The sequence below is a fragment of the Falco peregrinus genome, chromosome 10 (assembly GCF_023634155.1).
Source record: "Falco peregrinus isolate bFalPer1 chromosome 10, bFalPer1.pri, whole genome shotgun sequence".
NCBI lineage: Eukaryota > Metazoa > Chordata > Aves > Falconiformes > Falconidae > Falco > Falco peregrinus.
The window spans coordinates 23,039,042-23,058,513 of NC_073730.1; the positions used below are offsets into that span (position 1 = coordinate 23,039,042).

General features: G+C 44.0%; 1 protein-coding gene across 7 annotated transcripts in view; it reads left to right on the forward strand.

Moving 5' to 3' along the window:
* Window positions 1–19,472, forward strand: part of PTPRF (protein tyrosine phosphatase receptor type F) — a 392,426-nt gene that overhangs the window by 146,850 nt on the left and 226,104 nt on the right. The gene's annotated exons all lie outside the window — the stretch shown is intronic.

Sequence of the window (19,472 nt, forward strand, 5' to 3'; positions counted from 1 at the left end):
TACTGCTTAATGTCTTTTCAATTAGACACACAGCCTTCTGTTGCAGATAAAGCTGCTTTTTTTTTTTTTTTCCTGAGACAAATTTAGCTAAAATTTCTGGCATTGTCTTTAATCTGTAGTGTGAGAACAGTTCCCTGTGTAATTTTGAGGAATTTAAGGAACTCCATTTAACAGATAAAGAGCAATATGCAGTATACCACATGGTGTTTTCCAGGTTTATGTCAGATTATAGAAGATTCTATAAACTCTTTTGTGTTGTAATCATTGCTGGACTGCATCAAACTCAAGGTCTATTTATCCCAGAACTGCCCCAACATAAGCCTCCGATGATGGCCAACAAATGCCACATGTTTTACGGAGGTGCAAAAAGAACGATCCCATACTCTTGCCTTTTCTCATCCCACCCAAATTAGTTCCCATTTCCTATGTAAAATTAGAAATTGTTGTAAGAAGTTAGACTTTTATTATTGCTTCTGTAAAGCCTTATTAATTCTAACAACTCTAAATAGTGTTATATCCACATAGGCAAAGGAATAATGCCCAACATAGATTTGTCAAGGTCAGATCAATCTAATTTCCTTTAATGACAGGATAACAGGCTTTGTGAATGGAGAAGCAGTAGATGTCATTTATCTCTAGTACAGCTTTCAGTGCTCCCTCATGAGACTTTTTCTTGTGAAACATCTGCTCATAGGGTGGGCATTTGGCAGTTTGGTAGCATTCAGCATTTGCAGTAATGATCTCTGTGATAGAATAGAGAACATGCTTATTAAATTTGCAGGCAAACAACAAGCTGGGAAGAGCTGCAAGCATGTTGGAGGACACCATTAGAATTCAAAATGATCTTTACAAATTGGAGAAACTGTCTGAAAGGATACATGTCAATAAGGAGAAATGTGGATAGATGTTTGAAAATAGGAGTAATCAGCTACATAAATACAGAATGAGGCACAACTGCCTAGACAGCTGGTGTGCAGAACAGGTCTTGCAGTGCTAATGGATCAGAAACCATACTGGAGTCAACAATGCTGTGCTGTTGGGAGACGGAGAGACATCACAGTGATACGCAGAAATGAGGAGTACCATCTTGAAGACACATTAGATAGTCTTTGTGCTCTGCTCACATTGATCAGGCCTCCAATGAAACAACTCATCTTAAGCATCCTGTTGCCAGAATGGAAGGGCTAACTCAGTCAGTCCTCTCTGTCCAGTGCTAGGGGAAGAAATACTGTGCTTAAACTGCAGCTGGGAAGTTCAGGTCAGGCACTAAGCAATGCTTGTTGACATGAAGGATTGTTGAGCACTGAATTGAATTTCCAGACGAATTTCTGGAATCTCGTATACAAACAAAAAGTGTTCCCTCATACAGGTTTTGAATTGCCAGTGTTATTTCTTAGATGGAATGTTTCTTTGTCTTCATTTATGAACCAGGGAGGTGCAGACTCCTAGTCTGTCTTCTCTAGGACACTTGATACTCTGATATTTTTATGCCGTCCTTTTTCATCCTCCTCTCAGGTGACAATCACTGTCTTCCATCTGACTTTGTAACTGTGTGAAAGTGTTCTCCAGGCCCTTAGTCCTCCTTAGTGCCCTGACTTCTCTGACTTTCTAGCTCTCATCAAAAGGAGCTGATGGGGACAATACAGAGGAGACTATGCCATTAACAAAATGAGACTTTAAAACTTCCTCTATATGTAGTTTCCTCGTGAACCCTCATAGGTTTCCTGTATTTTTCTCCACATCTGTGCACTGACTAAAGGTCTTTCAGCTGCCTGTTACGATGCGTGGTTCATCTTCTGAAGCCATACAGTTAATTCAGCTCTGCAAATTGTGCCAGGCAGTTCTGGGTTTAGGTTGTTGGGGTTTTTTTCTCTCTGTATATGTCATGCATCTGTAGGTAGTTGTCTGACCTGAGACTTTACCAGCTGTATGTGTATACAGAGTTCTGTGTCTGAACTTTCATGGTTTCAGGAGTTTTGCTGGTGAGGCAGCCGCTGCACCAAGACAGGGAGTTTTGGTGCGTGTACAATGGTTTCTGCCATGATGCACAAAAGCCTGTCTCTGACACAGCACCAAATGTCTCTGTTGTTCTGCAGTGGCTGTCAAATATTTCTAATGAAGTTGATGTGGTTGTGCCAGACTGTGTGACAGTCTGCCTGTCAGAGCGCTCCAGGAGAGCGATGCTGCCTGCTGTCTAGAGCAAGACTGACCGGCAGCCCTTGCAAGGTGCATTGAAACTGCTTCTGGCAGCAAAAAATGCTTTGGGGGACAATTGCAAAGGATGCTGTAGGTCTTGTAAGACCGTGTGATCAAAATTGGTCTTAATGCCTATTTGTGTGTATGAAAGGGAAGGTGTATTAGAAATGTGTGTTTGTGTAGAATGCTTTTAATGTCAGTGGTAGTGGGAAGGAAGATGTGTAAGGTTTTTTTCCTTCTCCTCCTAGTATTTGCTCTTCCTATGCATAACTGTGCATCAGCCTGTGGAGTTGTGTCTGCTGAGTGGAGTCCCAAGACTGTCTGACATGGGAGTGTCTCATGCTTCATGTTAAAAGATTATTGTTAATTCATTGCTACTTTGTTTTGGATAAGAAAAAGCTATTTGCCCACCTAAGCTTTTCCTTTCCTTGGCTTCATATGAAACATGTACTGCTTGGAAACCTTTATCAAAAACAGATTAGGGGAACATTTAATGAATTGATTTAAATAAAGGTGCAAGCCATTACATGAGTTCTTGAATTCTGGAAGCTCTAGCCATTATGTTGGGGGTTTTTTTGCAGTCAGACTTTGGATTCAAACTGCAATTATTTTTCACAAGACCAAGAATGAAGTCTGTTGCCTGTTATGAATAATAGAGTATGGTAATACCACAGCTATATATGCAAACTCTGCAGACTGGCAGCACAGCTGCTAAGTGTTACGTTTTTAAAATATGTACAATCTGTTGTCAACAGAATTAAACCCAGGAACTTTGTATCGTTTGTTTCTGCATGAGGGTGTTTTGTAGGGATATTTAATGATGAACTGTTCTACATTTTGACCTTTAAAAAATTTTTCGGAGGCTTTGCACCTTGTGTTGAATTGGGGAAATTGTCAGATTAAGACATGTGGAATCCTAATGGCCACCCTGACATTTCCTAGACCTGGCTGGATACCTGGGCTTGATTAGTTTTCTAATGTACCTGCTCTGCCAAGCTGGAGAGGCTCACACACTCTGCAGCTGAGCTTTCTTTAAAGCGATTGCACTGTAAACCTCATTCCAATTAAAAGGTGAATGCTGTTCTAGTAATGGAAAGTTGTTTTATTGTTCCTCTCCCCAGATACGCATGTGAGTGGAAGTGTTGTAGGCAAGTGTTATCGCTGTTGTTTTTGTGGTTCATTCTTATCTTCCATCAGTTTTCATATACAAAAAAGTGAGAAATGCAGTATGCCCAGCTGTCTGAGGGTGAATGTGAAACAGCAAGATAAACCTTCAGAGGGTGTAATGGGCCTGACTACAGATGATCCTTCAGCACTTCGCTGCCATCCTGTAGCCTGTTAGCCTGTATTGTGTGTTGAGCCATAGGCAGCAGGAGAAAACAGGTGGAAATACAGCAAAGAACCCATGGCAGCCCATCATTTTGGTGCTGAGAAGGGAATGATTCATTCTCAGGCCATCTTCTTCTGCTTTCCTTCTCCTGTGTGTGGAGCAGTGAAATCGGAGGGAACAACCCAGGAGTATGAGAAAGTAAGAAGTAAGTACATGTGAAGATGTAGTATGTTGCAGTGTTCTATCATGCCAGGAAAATGCTAGTACAGGCTTTGGAGTCCTGCTGTTTGAGAGAACACAGAGATGAGTGCTCTTCCAAAACGCCAGTGCCAGGGAGCCTGGCACTGCTGAGCGCCTCCTTGGGTGGCTCTGTGCTCTGTTGCTCTCACCTGCAAAAAGAAACGCCGACATTAGCAGATCACTGATTGTGTCTGTGCTGGCAGAGGGTCCCAGAACTGATTTATAGCACTTGTTCAGCTTTCAGCGAGCAGCAAATGCGTTGCTTAATTATTCATGGCAGATGTATTATTGCAGGAAATTAAGACATCAAGGAAACAAGTAAAAACTATTACTGAATAGAGCTATAAACAAGGAAAGGTGGAAGGAAATGCAGGGGCACAATGCTGAGACGTTAAAAAACCGTCATGCTTGGAAATATTTCACACCTTCTGAAAATAATTGGTTAAATGCCCAAGTCTTTAAGTGATCATTCGTAGTACATAATTAAATATTCCATTAGCTAACAAGTTGGGTTTAATTTGTTACATTTGTCATCTAAATTATCACATTTGTGAATGTGTGGAACCTTCCTATGGCTTCTTTCAGCATATCTACTTATGTAAAGACACAATTCTCTGCATCTGACTTTCCTCAAAAGATTTGGCATTTAACTTGTACAGGAAGGTTAGGTCAGCCTTTGGCTTTCTGTACCAAAGAAATTGGTTTGGGGTCCCTGGGCTACCGTTCTGCCTGGAGCGATGGTGGAGTTCGCTGCTGCAGAGAGTGGGACCTGAGTCTCAGCTGCTGGTACTGGATTTCCATTGCTTGAAACCACTGCAGACAGGCGTGTGTGTGCCCAGCTCTCTTTTGGATGATACTGTGGCTTTATTCAAAGATTTATTCATGTGTGTTGGTGATCTCTGCCATGAACCTGTCCTGTAATCTGTGCCTAATGCCCCATACTCATACAGAGTCCAGAGCTGTTGGCTTTGAAGAACAACCAGCACCTTCTTGCTCGTTGGGTGGCAAAGGTGGGGTCTGGTGTTTGCCCGCTCCCCTTTATGCTTGGAGGGAGTTTCTCATTTATTGTTGCTTGAAGTTCCCATTAGCTTTAAGCCTTGCAGATTTCATGACAGTTTTTGAAATATGTAGTCAGCAACTGACCAAAACTTACTGAGAAGGAAGTGGTTTAAAGAAAACCCTTTCAACTTCTCTTTTTAGAGTAGAATTCTTAGCTTTATTAAAAAAAGTATAGTGAGCATCTAAGTTTGTGTGTAACCTCAGGCTTCTAAGAGTTTCCATTTCATTACTGTTCATAAGCTCATTATTTTGGTACATCTGTAGTAATTTTGAAGCCCTTTATAACTTCAATTATGTCGTTTGAATGTAATATTAGAAGTCCTGTTATGGAGGACTCGGAGCAATTTTAAGGCAGGCAAACGGGTGATTCACCACCGTATCGCAGAGAGTGTGTCCGCAGACAAGGTTACTCTTTGAAACAGCTTTTCCATGGTGCAGGTATACAAAGTGGTAAAACTTCAGTTTTCATAATATATGAATATGAAAGAACATGAATAACTTCATTTTATATATATAATTCATAATGTATGAATATAAAGAATATGAATAACTTCATTATTCATAGTCTTTAAAATTTAGTGACAGAATAACCTCGTGTGGTTCCATTCCTATGATGGGAGGTGTCGGAGTCCATTTACAAACTTAGGACTATTTGGAGACTGTGCAAATATGGGAGATGGAAGGAAAATACTCTTTTACTTGTCCTATAAGGTTAATTTTCCTGAATCTTGCAAGCATGGTATATGTGCAGCTCATATATTAATATAACATATAATAGGAATTGGGCAAAAAAAGAGATCTTGCAAGAATCTGACACTAAGTCATGAACACTGAAGAACATGTTCCTAATTTGTGTTTTGTGAAAGCTTGCTGTTCTGTACACGTGCATCTCAGGATCGCCCAAACAGAGCTTTGCTTGCAGACCTAATCAATTGGCTCTCAAGCCGTTAAGCTTTTTTAATTACTCTTGTCAAAGTGAAAATTATGTGAAAGGACTTGACTGTGCAATTAGCTGCTGAGCATTTTCTGCAGCAATAGCGGGAAGACAATACTAAGTCCCAGAATAGCAGTAGATACAACCATAGGAACAAATCTGCTTCAGCGAAGAAAGAGATATTCTAGTAACTAATCTGAATGAAAGATAATTTATTTTTTAAATACTCATATATTCACAGATGCGAGGAGAAAAGGCTGTTTGTTAGAAATGCCTGTCCCAGCTGAATGCCAGGTTACTTACCACTTGATTTCCCTCTGGTTTGAGGGCTCTGTTCTTCATAAGCAGAGGCTGCTGCTCTGCCCGCAGTCAGGGCTGAGGCTGTTACAAGAGGTGCCAGCTCTTTGACCTCTAGGCTCCAAGGATGGTGTGCATGTGGCTAAATTTTAGGAAAAAAAGGTTCATCTTCCCTGTGCTGCAGCCATGGGAGAGCGCACGGTGGACACCTTCTGTGGGCTGCAAGAGCCTGGTTAGTGTTCGTTCAATGATCTATAGATCATCTGCTCGGACAAATTATATCTCTCAACAGCTTCACACTAAACTAATCTAGGCATTTAAAAAATAAATAAATGAGGCAGTATCTATAAAGAGCTCCCGTCTAGTGAAGTGGAGCAGTTGGAGCCTGATTAATGAACCCCATTTACCAGCCTGCGTGTGCGTTCACCGCTCCCCTCCACCAAGCTCTGTCATCCAGGACAGCCCTTGTCGAGCCACACCGTGCACCACCAGTGCCACACCATGCACCACCAGTGCCTCCGCCGGGACCACAAGCCACAGCGGTGGGGCCAGGACTTTCACCTCTGTGGTCAGTGCACAGCCATGGTTTGGAAGGCAAAGCTGAGGTGGGATATCCGTACTGCTGCTGGTGCCTGGCGGGGGCTGCACTGTCCCCCTCCCGGCTCTGCCGTGTCCAGAACCAAAGCGCAGTGGTGCGTGTCGGGGAAGATGTGATCTGGTCGGTTTGGTGCTGCTGCCCCTCAGGGCTCTAATGCGTTGGTTTTCACCAAGTTAGAACAGTGGTTTTATAAACGCGATAAAAGATACAGTTTAGATTTACTGACAGTATTAAATCACTGAGCTGATGGAGGGGACCTGTGCCAGCTGCATGCCGACTGACCGAGCTAACTTCTTTTCCTGCGAACTGGGAACGGTGAGGGCGGTGAACAAATCCTGGTACTCGTACTCCTGTGTTTGGAAATGCTCAACATACTTGAAGGCTCAGAATTTTAATGTGGCTCTTTTCTGTACTGAGGGAGGTCTTTGAAGTCACTTGAACATTGTACTAAGCGTACATGCCAGGTTTTAGGTTATTTGTAGCCGGGTGCTTGATGATTTCTGATCTTCATTAGGCTGCGTACCAGAAGGTCAGTGTGCACGCATGCACATACGCCTAAAATAATTTATTCTGCTGCCTTTTAGTGCCTGCAGCACCTGGACATGTTACTGGGAAAGGAAATTGTTTCTTTTGGATACTGAGTAACAAAATTTATCCCAAGACACAACATATTTACAAGGACTCCAGGACCCTACGTGGCTGGCATTTTTTTTCCCCATGAGGTGACAGGGCCAGATCCAGCAGCACCAAGATCTCATTTCCTTGTGGAGAGGTTTGAAAGCAGGTGAAAGGGCTCAGAAACCGAAGTAATACTTTTACTGGGCCTGACATAGTCAGCACATCAACTTCTGGTTTTGGATTATAGCTAGAGGCAACAAGATATTACGAGTACAGAAAGTTGTTTTTAATGATGTAGAATATGTAGCCTGGCTATGTGTGTAAGCTGGCTACAGAGAAATAAAGGAAATGGACACAATTCAAGCTTAATTGTGGTTTTTGAGTGACTGGAGAGCTCTTAAGCGTGCAGTAGCTCCTTTTTGTGTGTAATACCTCTTTCATTCAGTTCATGAGACAGAAGGGCTTTGCAAATGAATGGTCTGTGGTGGGGAAGGACACTGGTGGTGTCAATTGCCAGATTTTCTTGCTGAAGAAGATGGAAGGAGTGTAATGAATGGGTTGTGGGACTCTTGAGAGGGAAATCTCATGGTTAAAGTAGTTTTTTGTGTCTCAGAGGTATGAATTCCAGAAGTCATGGAGATGCCTTTAATTGTGAAAGGGGAGCAAATCTATACAGAGAGTAAATTTTTAAGAGAAGTAATAAAATGTAACCTAAATGCAGAAGATGGTGCCACTCCAGTTACATCATGAGGGCATTCACTAAAGGGACAAGACCACATAAATTTCTGGATTACAAAAAGTTCCAAATAGTCTCCAGTGTGTGTCATCGTGTGAATATTAATGTTAAGTTGCGTATTACAAATCCCTTGGAAGAGCAGTGAAGAGCTGCTTTCTGTTCTGAGACTTGATAAAAAATTTGGAGATTGGGACCAGGCTGTGAGCATCAAGTTTTTAAGCTACAAAAAGGGTGAATAGGAGGGAAGAGCTGCATCTGCCTGGGGGAATTTAAATACCTTCTCTCGACATGTTTGCAGATGGATCACCTTACAGGTATGTGAGAAATGTTTGCATTTTTGAGCTCCAAGAGGTGCTTGAGACAAGCTGGTCTCCCATCTTCACCTCCCTCTTCCTCCTTTGCTTCTTGTGATTTAACATTTTTGAAGTTCTTTGGGGAGTTACATTTTGTCCCTGCAACAATTCTGAGATTATAAATTACTTTTATAAGCAAGTTCCCTTGACTGTGGACTGCCAATCTCTGTAAATGATTTGGGGGGATACTTAATTTGAAGTTTCTTCATTGCTTATGACAAGTTGTTTCTGCTGCTGTCACTGTGGATGACTCATAGCTCAAGTAGAGGGCTTAGCACCTCAGGAAACACGTAATGCAGGCAGTCCTACTCATAAAGTTTTTCCATCCCTAAAAATTAAAAAAGGTGGAAAAAGGTCCTGTGAGAGCTGTGGTGGACTCTGCTGAAATGGTGTGTGAGGCTTGTCTGCAGGACTGGCTCTGAAAGGCGGAGGGGGAGGCAGGGGCCCTTCCTGATACTGAGTCAGAGAAGAAACTGAGGTGGCATATGTTCTTAATTCCTCTTATTTTCTCTTGAGCGTGTCTATGAGCACTCGGGGGAGTTTGCGAGTCTGTTAATATTTGTGTGTGTGCATGGGGACAAGGTGCTCATTGCAGCCCCACCTGACTGGGGGTGTTGTGCTTTAAGAGCTGGGCTCACGGCACTGTATTGCATGTTCTTGCCTCAGCCATGGGGTATCGGGTGGGCGATTAGAAGGAAGTGGAAAAAACAGAAAATAGAGTACTGAAGTACTGGCACCATCTGGATGTGGCTGATACTGTGCTCAGTGTCTGTGTCAGAGCAAAAAGGGATCCCTATTACAATTATGCAGACACAACCCTTTATAGGGCAGGAGGAGGGAGTGGCTGCTTGCCTGAATTCCTGCTGTTTTGACATTACTGATGTTTTTCCCTGTAAGAAGCTTCAGAGAGGAAGCCTGACAGATGGCAACAAGGGGAGCGGTGCAGAGGCACTCCTGCAAAATAAACGTTGCGCTTTCACTGTTTCACTGAAGTGTTTAAAACACATGTAAGAATCTGGGCAGAACTACACAGGCATGCTACAGTGGTTAGGTGAAAATTCAGAAAAAAGCAGTGGCGGTTGTTTTTTCCACAGCCAAGTTGAATTCCAGGGATGCCTCTGAGAGAGCAGCTGTGAGCCCTGAATGCTGATGGGCAGCTGGTGCCGGTCCCCCACCAACTTCCTCCATGTTTCAAGAAAATTCTTGTGTTCTTGTTTCCAACATCGCATTATAGAGTGCACGTGCAGCTGTACGAGTTCAGTGCAAAGGAATAAAATCATGAATGAGCTGGAAGAGTTTGAAGAGACGGGGGGAGTCTGGCTGGTTTGGGCAGGGGGTGGCTGTGGGCTGTGTACTGGCAGCCGGTTGGGGGTAGAGCAAATTCACTCGTTTCAAATAGTTATTCCAGGGTTTGGTCAGGTTTTAGCTCTTTGAGTACTCTTGGTCTCATGGGGAATTGAAGGGTTTGTTGCTGAAACTGGATGAGGTTAAGTGGGGGAAATTTTAGATAAATTGAGAAGATCATGACGTGGGCTGTTTACAGACTTGTGTCTTTTAAATCTAAGGCAGTGCTGGATGTTTGAAAGCACTTAAGGTTTGAGTGGACCATAAAAACGTGTGCAGATGTTCTTCCTTCTCGACTGTCAGCATTCAGGATATTCAAACCACTGTGGTGGCTTTCTTCAGAAACTGTTTTATGGGAATCTCTACGGTATTTTAAAACCCAACCAAGACTTCCTTCCCAATATTTAACCTTCACTAGAGAGACATGTATAAAACCAGTCCAGTGTGTGTTTCTGCAGGTATAAATTACATCATTTACATTACAAAGAGAAAGCCTTTTAAAATCAAAAGCAAAAGGTGGTGGAGTGGAAAGGTAAACTACTGCATCTCCACTTCATTACCTGATCTCTGAAGGTTGGGTTTCTTACCCCGGCTTTGTGCTAGTGCTGTGGCAGGCACGAGTTCAAGCTGCATTTATGCTGTGTTTGACTGTGGGTTTTGTTTTATTTTTTTGTTTCCAAGTCACCAATGTGTTAATGAATGCAAACTCAATTTAGACCCTCATAGGACCTTCTGTATTGCCTGTTGCACATTCGTCTGAAATGCGACAGAGAAACTAATCCTTTCTTTTTTAATATTAAAGAACAATAACAGCTTATTTAACACTGGGTAAGAAAGATGCTTCAACAGCAGTGCACTTCAGTGAAATAAGAAAGATATTTCTGTGAGCTGCTCTACATCAAAGCTTATGGAGCAGAATTTCTCTGCCACGATGTGACCTCTGCAGTGCTTCAAAGTGCCAGTGCTTTGCCCATCAGCCAGTTCCATGTTCCCCGCTTTGACTAGTGGTGTTCTTGCTTAAACCACAGAAAAGGGCTTTTATCTAAGCACTTTCCTAGGAAAAGTTTTCTTTAAGTATACAAACTTTTGAAATCAAATGTCACAAATGTTTTTTCAGTTGCCATACAAGCATACTTGGCAGGGATGGAAGAAACTTGAGTATAGGGGAGCTTCTTAGGAAAGGAACTCTCCCTTTTGGTGGTTTCTGCAAAACTAAATGCATGTCCTTTCAGTGGTTTTTATTTTTGCTCTTTTGTAGTTGTTGCATGGCAACTTGTGTGTTTTTGATGTAGCACTAACGTTTTAGCACTCTTACTCATTGAGGAGCTCTGTCTCGTTTGTACATGTGAGTTGTATTTCTGTGCATTGTGTCATGGAAAGTGAGAGTAATTTATTGTCTTTGTTCATGGCATGTGTGATCTGGATCAAAGTTCTCTTGAAACCTCCATAAACTCGTAATAGCCAGCCTGTTATCAGTTGATGTTGGCCAATATCAGTCATTTTCCGTACAGGAAATGAAAATGTTCAAGCATTAGGCCAGGGGCCTGATCCGGTCTCCTTCCTGTTCCTTCCTTATCTCTCTGTTTCCATTATGTGTTGCTTTACACCGGGGACAGTTCGCATGCAGTATAGGTTGGGTGTCAATGTCATCTGCAAACCTGTTTATTTCCTCAGGATTTCAACATGTTGGTGATTTTCCAAAGAGGTTGGTTCAACCCATCAGCCTCAGAAGTTGTTCCATTTTGGTTGGGATTCCCTTTGTGGTGGACTGTGTGGTGGGGTACTCTTCTGTGGGTGTCCTTGGGAACATCTTCCCTCATTGCTTTTTCCCCAGGCAGGGCTCCAGGCACATGCCCAAGGTGTATTTACAGTGCCTTGTCTGAAACACAACTGAAACCATTGGTAGCCCCTATGTTTTCTTCCTTGAAGAAAGTAAATCAAAAGTAGGAATGGCAGGTCAAGCGGTCCTGCTTTGTGTGGACCCATGTTCTTGGAAAAGCCAACAAGAGCCTCTAAAAGCAGATGTAGCTCCGGCGACGCTGCTCCTGCTGGGCTTGCGGGGAGGTTTGGACTCTGCTTCCCACTCTGCTCTTGGCTTGCTATGATGAGGAAGGACTTGGCAAGGATGCTTAGTGTGGTGCAGACTTTATTTGTCCTTCCAGACATGGGAATTAAGATGCCTCAGCATTTGTGGAGGAAAGTAGTTACCACAGCTAGTTACAGTTAGTCTCCTTCTGCTGATTTGCTGCTTTCTTTTTTTTTTAATACGTTTTCAGCTATTGTGAATGAATTTAAGAAACAGATGAGTAATTTTTGTTTTAATTAACGCTAATCCTGTGATTTGAAGTAATATGTTATTTTTTGCTATGACTTTTCTGTTTTAAAATCTGATACAGAGAAAAAGTAACTCAATAGACCATTAAATGAAGGACAAAAATGATCATGTCATGCATTCTCTTCGTGTATTGTTCAACCATAACATAATATATATCCTGTCATTATTCCCACCCCATCCATTAGCCATCACAGTTCAGAAATAAACAAGTTCCCTGCTCTCTTCTCCATTAAATGTAATTTTATAAACTGCATTATAACAAAGCTAACTGAGCTATAAGTAGGGAAAAAAGACCTTAGTTTTCAATGTAAATGGCATAAATCTGATTGTGCAGAGAGGATATGTGGGAGGGTATTGTTGCTGTAAGGTTATTAGATGAATAAATTTCCAAAAAAATTAAAGAACTGTTTTAGAATTCAGTAGTTGCAATCAAAAAGTAAGTGTCTTTTGGGGAAAAATGGAAATGCTTCTCCTCCTAGAGGTAAACACTGAAAAACAAGAGTCAAAAATCACAGGTTGCAACCAGGGTGATACAATTGATTATACAGGGAAACTTTTTGATGGTGAGGGTGGTGCCCAGTGGGAACAGGGGACAGGAGAGGTTTGCGGGTCTTCGTTTGTGAAGATATTTAAGGCTCAGCAGGACCAGGTCCTAAGCTACCTGCTTCAAACTTTACACACCACTTTTAAAGTTAGTGTTTCTCTGAGCAGGAGGTTAGAGTAGCTGACCTTCTTATGTCCCTGCCAACTTAAATTATTCAATCCTTTATGTAATGGACTAAGACACTTCATGTAAGAAATTTAGGAGACAATTTTGTTGATGATGTGAGCTTCTGTATGTCATCTATTCAGTGAGATGAGAGGTCGTGTATTTCCCTGATACCTTGTTTGCAGCTTCTGGAAACATATGTGAAAATAGGTGAGTTGGAAATGCAGAAATAAAGCCTTCTGTCTACAAAAGTAGTACAGAATAGAACTACCTTAAATTTTACCTTAGTTTAGATGTCATCTTCCTTTATATTTTCGGTGGCTTTTTGGGGTTTTTTTGGTGGTGTGGGTTTGGTTTTTTGTTTGTTTGTTTGTTTTGTTGTTGGGAGGGGCAGGGAGGAGGAATGGGCTAGATTGTTCTCTTCTTTCTCAGTTGTTGATCGTATTTCCTTTTTATGGGGATAGTGAAAGCTAGTGCATAACATTATTCAGGACAGCATAAGTTTGTTGTAAATGTGTGTTGATCTCTCCTTTCTGGTTTTTGCATTATTTATAGATCAGTCTCTACATAATTGCATTTGAATACTAGTAACTAGTCATGTTTGGCATAAAAATAGAAAATGCGTATTTTAGAAAACTTCTTTAGAACTGTTTGTCTTTTCCCTTTGGGTATCCTTGTCATTCTGAACTCTGCTAGACCCCAACTCCTCCTCGGTCTGAATTCACATTATAGCTGCTTTCCAGAGTTAGCCTCCAGTACTGTTGGGATATCCCCGTTCCTGAGCTGGCCTGCAACACTCTTGTTTCTTGTCCTGCATCCCAAAACTATTGTGAAATAATGGGCTGAGTGTTGAGCTCCTGGTGCCCTCTTGGGCATCCTTGTCTTCGGTGATCCCGTGCCTTGTCCTGGCTGCTGGTGCCAGGTTTCGTGGTGATACCGTTAGACTGACATTGCCTCTGATGGTGGGGGAGTCACCTGGCCCCAGCTTATGTCTGCTCCCATTTGAGTCACCCTGATATGAAGGTTTTCGTCTTTCCTGTTGAGTGGAGGGAGGTGAGCTGATTCCCTCAGCATAGATGAGTGTAAGAATTCAGTGTTGGAGAACCTTGGAGTGAAGTGGCCAGGGGGGAGATATCTGATGTGATAGTCAAAAATCCAGGTGAGAGCTGTGGGGAAGGTTGAGGTTGGCGCAGAGTGTTTGCTAATTAGGAAAGGAGAGTAGCACTTTACCACAGAGTTGCTGGAGAGCCCTAGACCTGCTTCTATATATCTGTAACACCTGTTTATTTAAAGGGACTCTTCAAAGAGGACAGGCTTGTGCTTCTGCAGTGGTGGTCTGTAGAGTCGGGGTGCCACTTCTGTCCTCCTGACTGATCAGTTTTGTTTCTGTAATTGGCAGGCAGTGATGAATGCAGTCCTTGAGCAAGTTGCTCTTGTTTTACCAGTGTTTAAAAATGTCAAGTGGACACATTAAATAATGCCCTCGCTTTCCCTACTGCACTTGCAGAAGTAGCAGCCAGTGAATGGTGAGCGAGTCGGGTGGCTTTTTGTCTTCTCTCAGCAGCCCATTCACTCTTAGGAAGACATGGTAGGTTCTCTGCTACTATTATTTCTCTCTTTCTCTCTCTCTCTCTCTCTCTGTAATTATTTCTTTATTCTTTTAAAGTCCCTTCTCCTTACATCCACCCGCCAGCCCTGTGCGCATTCCCTGTGCTGGGAAGGGGCTGGCTGCAGAGGCTGTTAGCATCAGCCTGAAGCTCAGGGGACTGCAAGGATTAGATGTGGGAGCTGATTATCATTTCAGGGGCAGAAGACAATCAACATTACACCTAAATATAAATGTGCTTGTTTAATCTCTTAATGTCTCTCGTTTGACCTGTGTCATGCCTTCCTTCGAGCCTGTGTATATGGTGTCAAAGGTTGTTGCCTGCCATTCATTGTGCTTTGCTGCTGGAGTGTCTTGGCTGTACATATCTATGTCAGTCCTCTCTTTTTCAGATTGAGGTTAAATCCATTTAAGGTAAACAGATTAACATATTTTCCCATGTCTAACATGGGAGCAGTGAGTCTGTCATTTCCCTAAAAGCATTGCATGCGACAGGTCCCAGATGCTGAGCTTTTCTGGGCAGCTGTGTTATTTGCTTGACTGGATGGGTTTTACAGCTGGTGTCCGGCTGTTCTTTGTTATGTTTATCTGCAGTCTCTGGGGCTAATGAGATTAGCAGATAGTGTAATCTGGCTAAATATCTGACTCCCTTCTGAGCCCTGGGGTGTTAGCTTTACTGGTCTCTGTGGTTTCTGGGGGGAGCTATGCTTTGGAAGGTGGCGGAGGTCACTCAGAAGTGGCAGCTGCATCTCCTGGTCCTGCACTGAAGTCCAGCGTAGGCTTCTTCTGGCAACTTCTGTTATGGCTTTGTGCAGCAAGTGTGTATGTGAAGATAAAGTCAGCTAAAAGGAATTAGCTTGAATGACTGGCCTTAAATTTTCTCCTTTCCAGAGGATATGCCCTTGGTCCATATTCTAAAGTTTTTTCCTGCAGGTTCTTCAACCCAAGTTACTGTTGCTTGCTTGTGAGACAGAGGCTGTTGGGTTTCCAGAAGTACTGTGGTTTGGAGTGCTTGGAAATGGCAGCTGGGCTCACTGTGACTTCACCAGCCTGGAGAGCCCTGGTGTAGGCTGCTGGCATGGCTGGACATGGTGGTAAAGATAGTGCAGAGGGTAGGACTGGGGCAGGTCTGCTGGTGGGTTGTGATGGAGCTTGGCTGTAAAGTGTGTTTGGTGGGGATGGGAAATGAAAGGACTACAAAACCCACTCTACAATTGCAGAAATAGGGGGTTTTGGCATGTTTATGACCTGTCTGTAAAGTGTCATGCTGAAACTGAGCACAGCACTTCTCAGCCTGAAACATTATTTAATGGCTGCAAAAAGAATCAGTGTGGCAGAATTGTACCCTTAAAGCACATCCAGCACATGCAATGGGTGTACATAGAATATTATTCCTTCTGTATAAAGCATCTTTGATTTTTCTTTTTTGAAGACGTGTTTCATGCTCTTAATAGAATCTAGAGCTCTACACAGGTTGAAACTCTTTGGTGTTTTTATTTTTTTAAAAAAAGGCCTGGCTACCAAAGTTGCAAAAACCCTGTTTGTACTGGTTGTGGTGGTTTGACCCTGGCTGCACACAGGGTGCCCATCAAAGCCACCCCATTGCTCCCCTCCTCAACTGGACAGGGTACAGAAAATGTAACAAGCCTCGTGGGTTGAGATAAGGACAGGGAGATCACTCAGCAATTACAGTCTTGGGCAAAGCAGACTCAACTTAGGGAAACTGGTTTAATTTCTTACCAATCAAATCAGAATAGGATAAGGAGAACTAAAATCAAAAACACCTTCCCCCACCCCTCCCTTCTTCCCAGGCTTCACTTAATTCCCGATTTCTCTCCCTTCTCCCCCTGAGCAGCGCAGGGGGACGGGGAAGGGGGTTACGGCCAGTCCATCACGCGCCGTCTCTGCCGCTCCTTCCCCCTCACACTGTCCCCCTGCCCCAGCCAGGGTCCCCCCCAGGGGTGCCGTCCCTCAGGCACAGGCCGCTCCAGCCGGGGTCCCCCCCGGGGCCACAGGCCCTGCCAGGACCCTGCCCCGGCGCGGGCTGCCCACGGGGTCACAGCCTCCTTCGGGCACCCCCTGCTCCGGCGTGGGGTCCCCCCCGGCTGCAGTGGGGATCTGCCCCACCGTGAACCGCCGAGGGGCACAGCCGGCCTGGCCGGGGGCTGCACCACGGGCCGGGGGGAATCTCTGCTCCACTGGAGCCCCCCCGGCCCCCTGCGCTGGCCCTGGTGTCTGCAGGGCTGGTGTCTCACACAGCCTCGCTCCTCTCTCCGGCTGCCGTTGTTGCACGTTTCCCCCCTCCTCACCGCGCTGTCCCCGAGGCACCGCCACTGTTGCTGGTGGGCTCGGCCTCGGCCAGCGGCGGGTCCATCTCGGAGTGGCTGGCGTCGGCTCCATCGGGCACGGGGGAAGCTTCTGGCACCTTCTCACAGAAGCCACCCCTGCAGACCCCCCCCCAAACCCTTGCCATGCAAACCCAGTACTTTGGTAAAGGGTTTTTATCGGAAAGTCTTGCCTATGTCCTGTACGAACTACTTCCACCCTCTGTGTAAACTAGGATGTGTTTGTTGCCCCTTTGAACAAGCAAACAAAGCTTCCTGTTAGAGCAGGGTTGCCTGTCTCCTGCCCACCAGAGCAGCACGAGCAGGTGAAGCCATCTCTATTAGGGGCACTTGATCATTATTAACAGAGGCCTCATTTGCTGCGGACTGGCCCAAGGTGGGAGAACGCTCACAAACTGGGGATAATCCGTGACAACGTGTAGGTAAAATGCACTGTGGGTTGCTGACTTGAGGAATGTTGCTATTGAACAGACTCCACGTGTTGTCTTTTCCCCTTTAAATGATGCCAGCTTTCTTGTTGGCAGACATAATTCAAATAGTTTGTGGGTTTTCATGGCACCATAGGGTTTGTTACTTCTATTCAGTTGTGTAGAGGTCCTGCTCTGGAACCTGAGCAGACTCTCTCTAGCCTTTTCCTAAAGCCTTGATGTTTTCTGTGGAGGGAGGGTCCCTGCACAGATGCCAGGCTGTAGTCCTGTGCACCATGGGGTACACACTTGTGCTGGTTCTGTTGGAGCAGCAGCAGCATCTTGCCTGTCTGTGCTGACTCCTGCCAGCACTGAAGAAACCACCCAGTGTCTGTCAGGTGCAAGGATCCTTCTTTTTTCCCCTTGTAGCCTTAGGAGGGTCTGTATGGAGCTTAAACAGAGAAGTGAACACTCAGAGATGAAATCTCAATGTTTTTTACCATAACAAATGTAACGGGAAAAAGTAATGGAAGGCTCTGGTTAGGAAAGGATGGGATTTATGGACTACTTAATGCTGTCAAGGGTTTCTGCTCTTGATGCCTCCAGGACTGAAGCTTTTCTCTCCCATATTGATGAACTCCTCTGCTGCACAACAGCAGCAGGAGAAAAATCAGCAAGTCCAGTGAGATTTCCTGAAGGAGGACACAAGTTTCATACTCAGGATCTCTCCACGTAAGGCGCAAGCTCCACTGCATGATGCACGTATCCCATACATTATTTAAACACTTCAGCTAGTCCGGCCTGCAGCTTCTGTAGGAACCCCACTGTTTGGTGTTGCCAGTATTTGCTCCTTTATCCCTCCACAGTGTCATGACTGATCTCCATGCCGTGGATCTCTGCCCTAGAGTGGTTGCCCTTTAACTTGAACTGTATTTTCTGAGCATCTGTAATTCTGGGGGCAGGTGGTGGTTGTTTATTAAAATGGATTCCAATACTGGTAATATATTCCTGAACTGGCAGTATGCGCCGCAGCCCTTTCCTCACAACATTGTTGACGAGCTGGAGAGAAGGTTGAGCGTTTCAGAGGCGGCAGAGTGAAGAGGAGGGGGCTTTCCCTGCATGGCAGCCCCTGATGAGCAGGACTCAGTTGCCACTTTGGAGATCATATTTGATCTGTTCTAGGCTCCCCTAAACTGAATTTTGCCTGTGCTTGTTGAAACGTAGTTTTTTCATTGACAAGACTATTGTTTGGGTAAACGAGTAAAGTGGTACAAGAACTTGCTTGGCTGTACGCTGGAGTCACTTTTACTGGACCTGTGTCCTGTTTGAGTCCAGTGGGGTTTTCCCTGCCTTGGCTCAGGGAATAGCAGGCAGACCTATAGATTAGGCACCAGCGGGGAACTGGCATTTTAAAGCCACAATACTGTTTTTCTCTGTTTATCTGTCAGCTGTCATTAATATCTGAGGGATGCAGTTTCTGCTGCTTTGGCAGGTAATTTGCTGTGACAAATGAAAATGTGGCTGCTTCTCTTTTTGCCTAAGAGGTGTAAAGGTGCTGGATGTCCCAGTGAGTGGTTCTCACTGCTGCTGGGTACAGGGGTAGAGGTGATGGGGTAGGCGCAGATTTTCCGCTGATCTGGGGCGTGATACAGGAATGGTCTGTCTCTCTTCCCTCCCTCCCCAGAGTTCACTGGAGGGGCTTCAGTTACCACTTAGCTCTTAAACAGGGAAGCAGACTTTTCAACAGTTTCTGCCACAGAGTTGTCAGTCTGAAGGAAAGTGCATCAGACCAGGAATTGCTGCTCTTTATTTCCATAAAACCCATAATGAGATAGAAACCGTTGGAAACCAGATACTGTTAAAAAATAAAATACAAAGGTTTAGGTCCTTATTTTATGAAAGGATTCTTTTTGGGTGGATATTAATGCTTATATTGAGCTGTATTTAAGCTATGCAGTTCATGAGAATTAACCTTTTCAAGGAAGGGGTCACCCAAAAGCTGAACCCTGTTAAAATTAGTAATACAAATCCTCCTTTTTTTCTTTCAGTGTCAGAGGTGAGAAGAAATTTTTATAAAAAAAACTTTGTTTGTCTCCTCGGTATTTTTGGTCCAGAATGGATTAAAAACATGTCATGGCTTGTACATACTACCATTCCAAAAGCATTAGCTAATGGGGAATGGTGTGATTCTGTCATTTGTAACATAAAAATATTGCTGACTTGCATCATGGAAAAGCCCCACACTGCATTTGTGGGTGGCTTCATAAAAGTGCAGCAACAGCCTGAAACAAGGGGTCTGGAGCAGGGCCGAGGATGTAATTTCCCAACCTACTGCAGGTGCTCGGAGAGTGTTTTCCATTTCCTG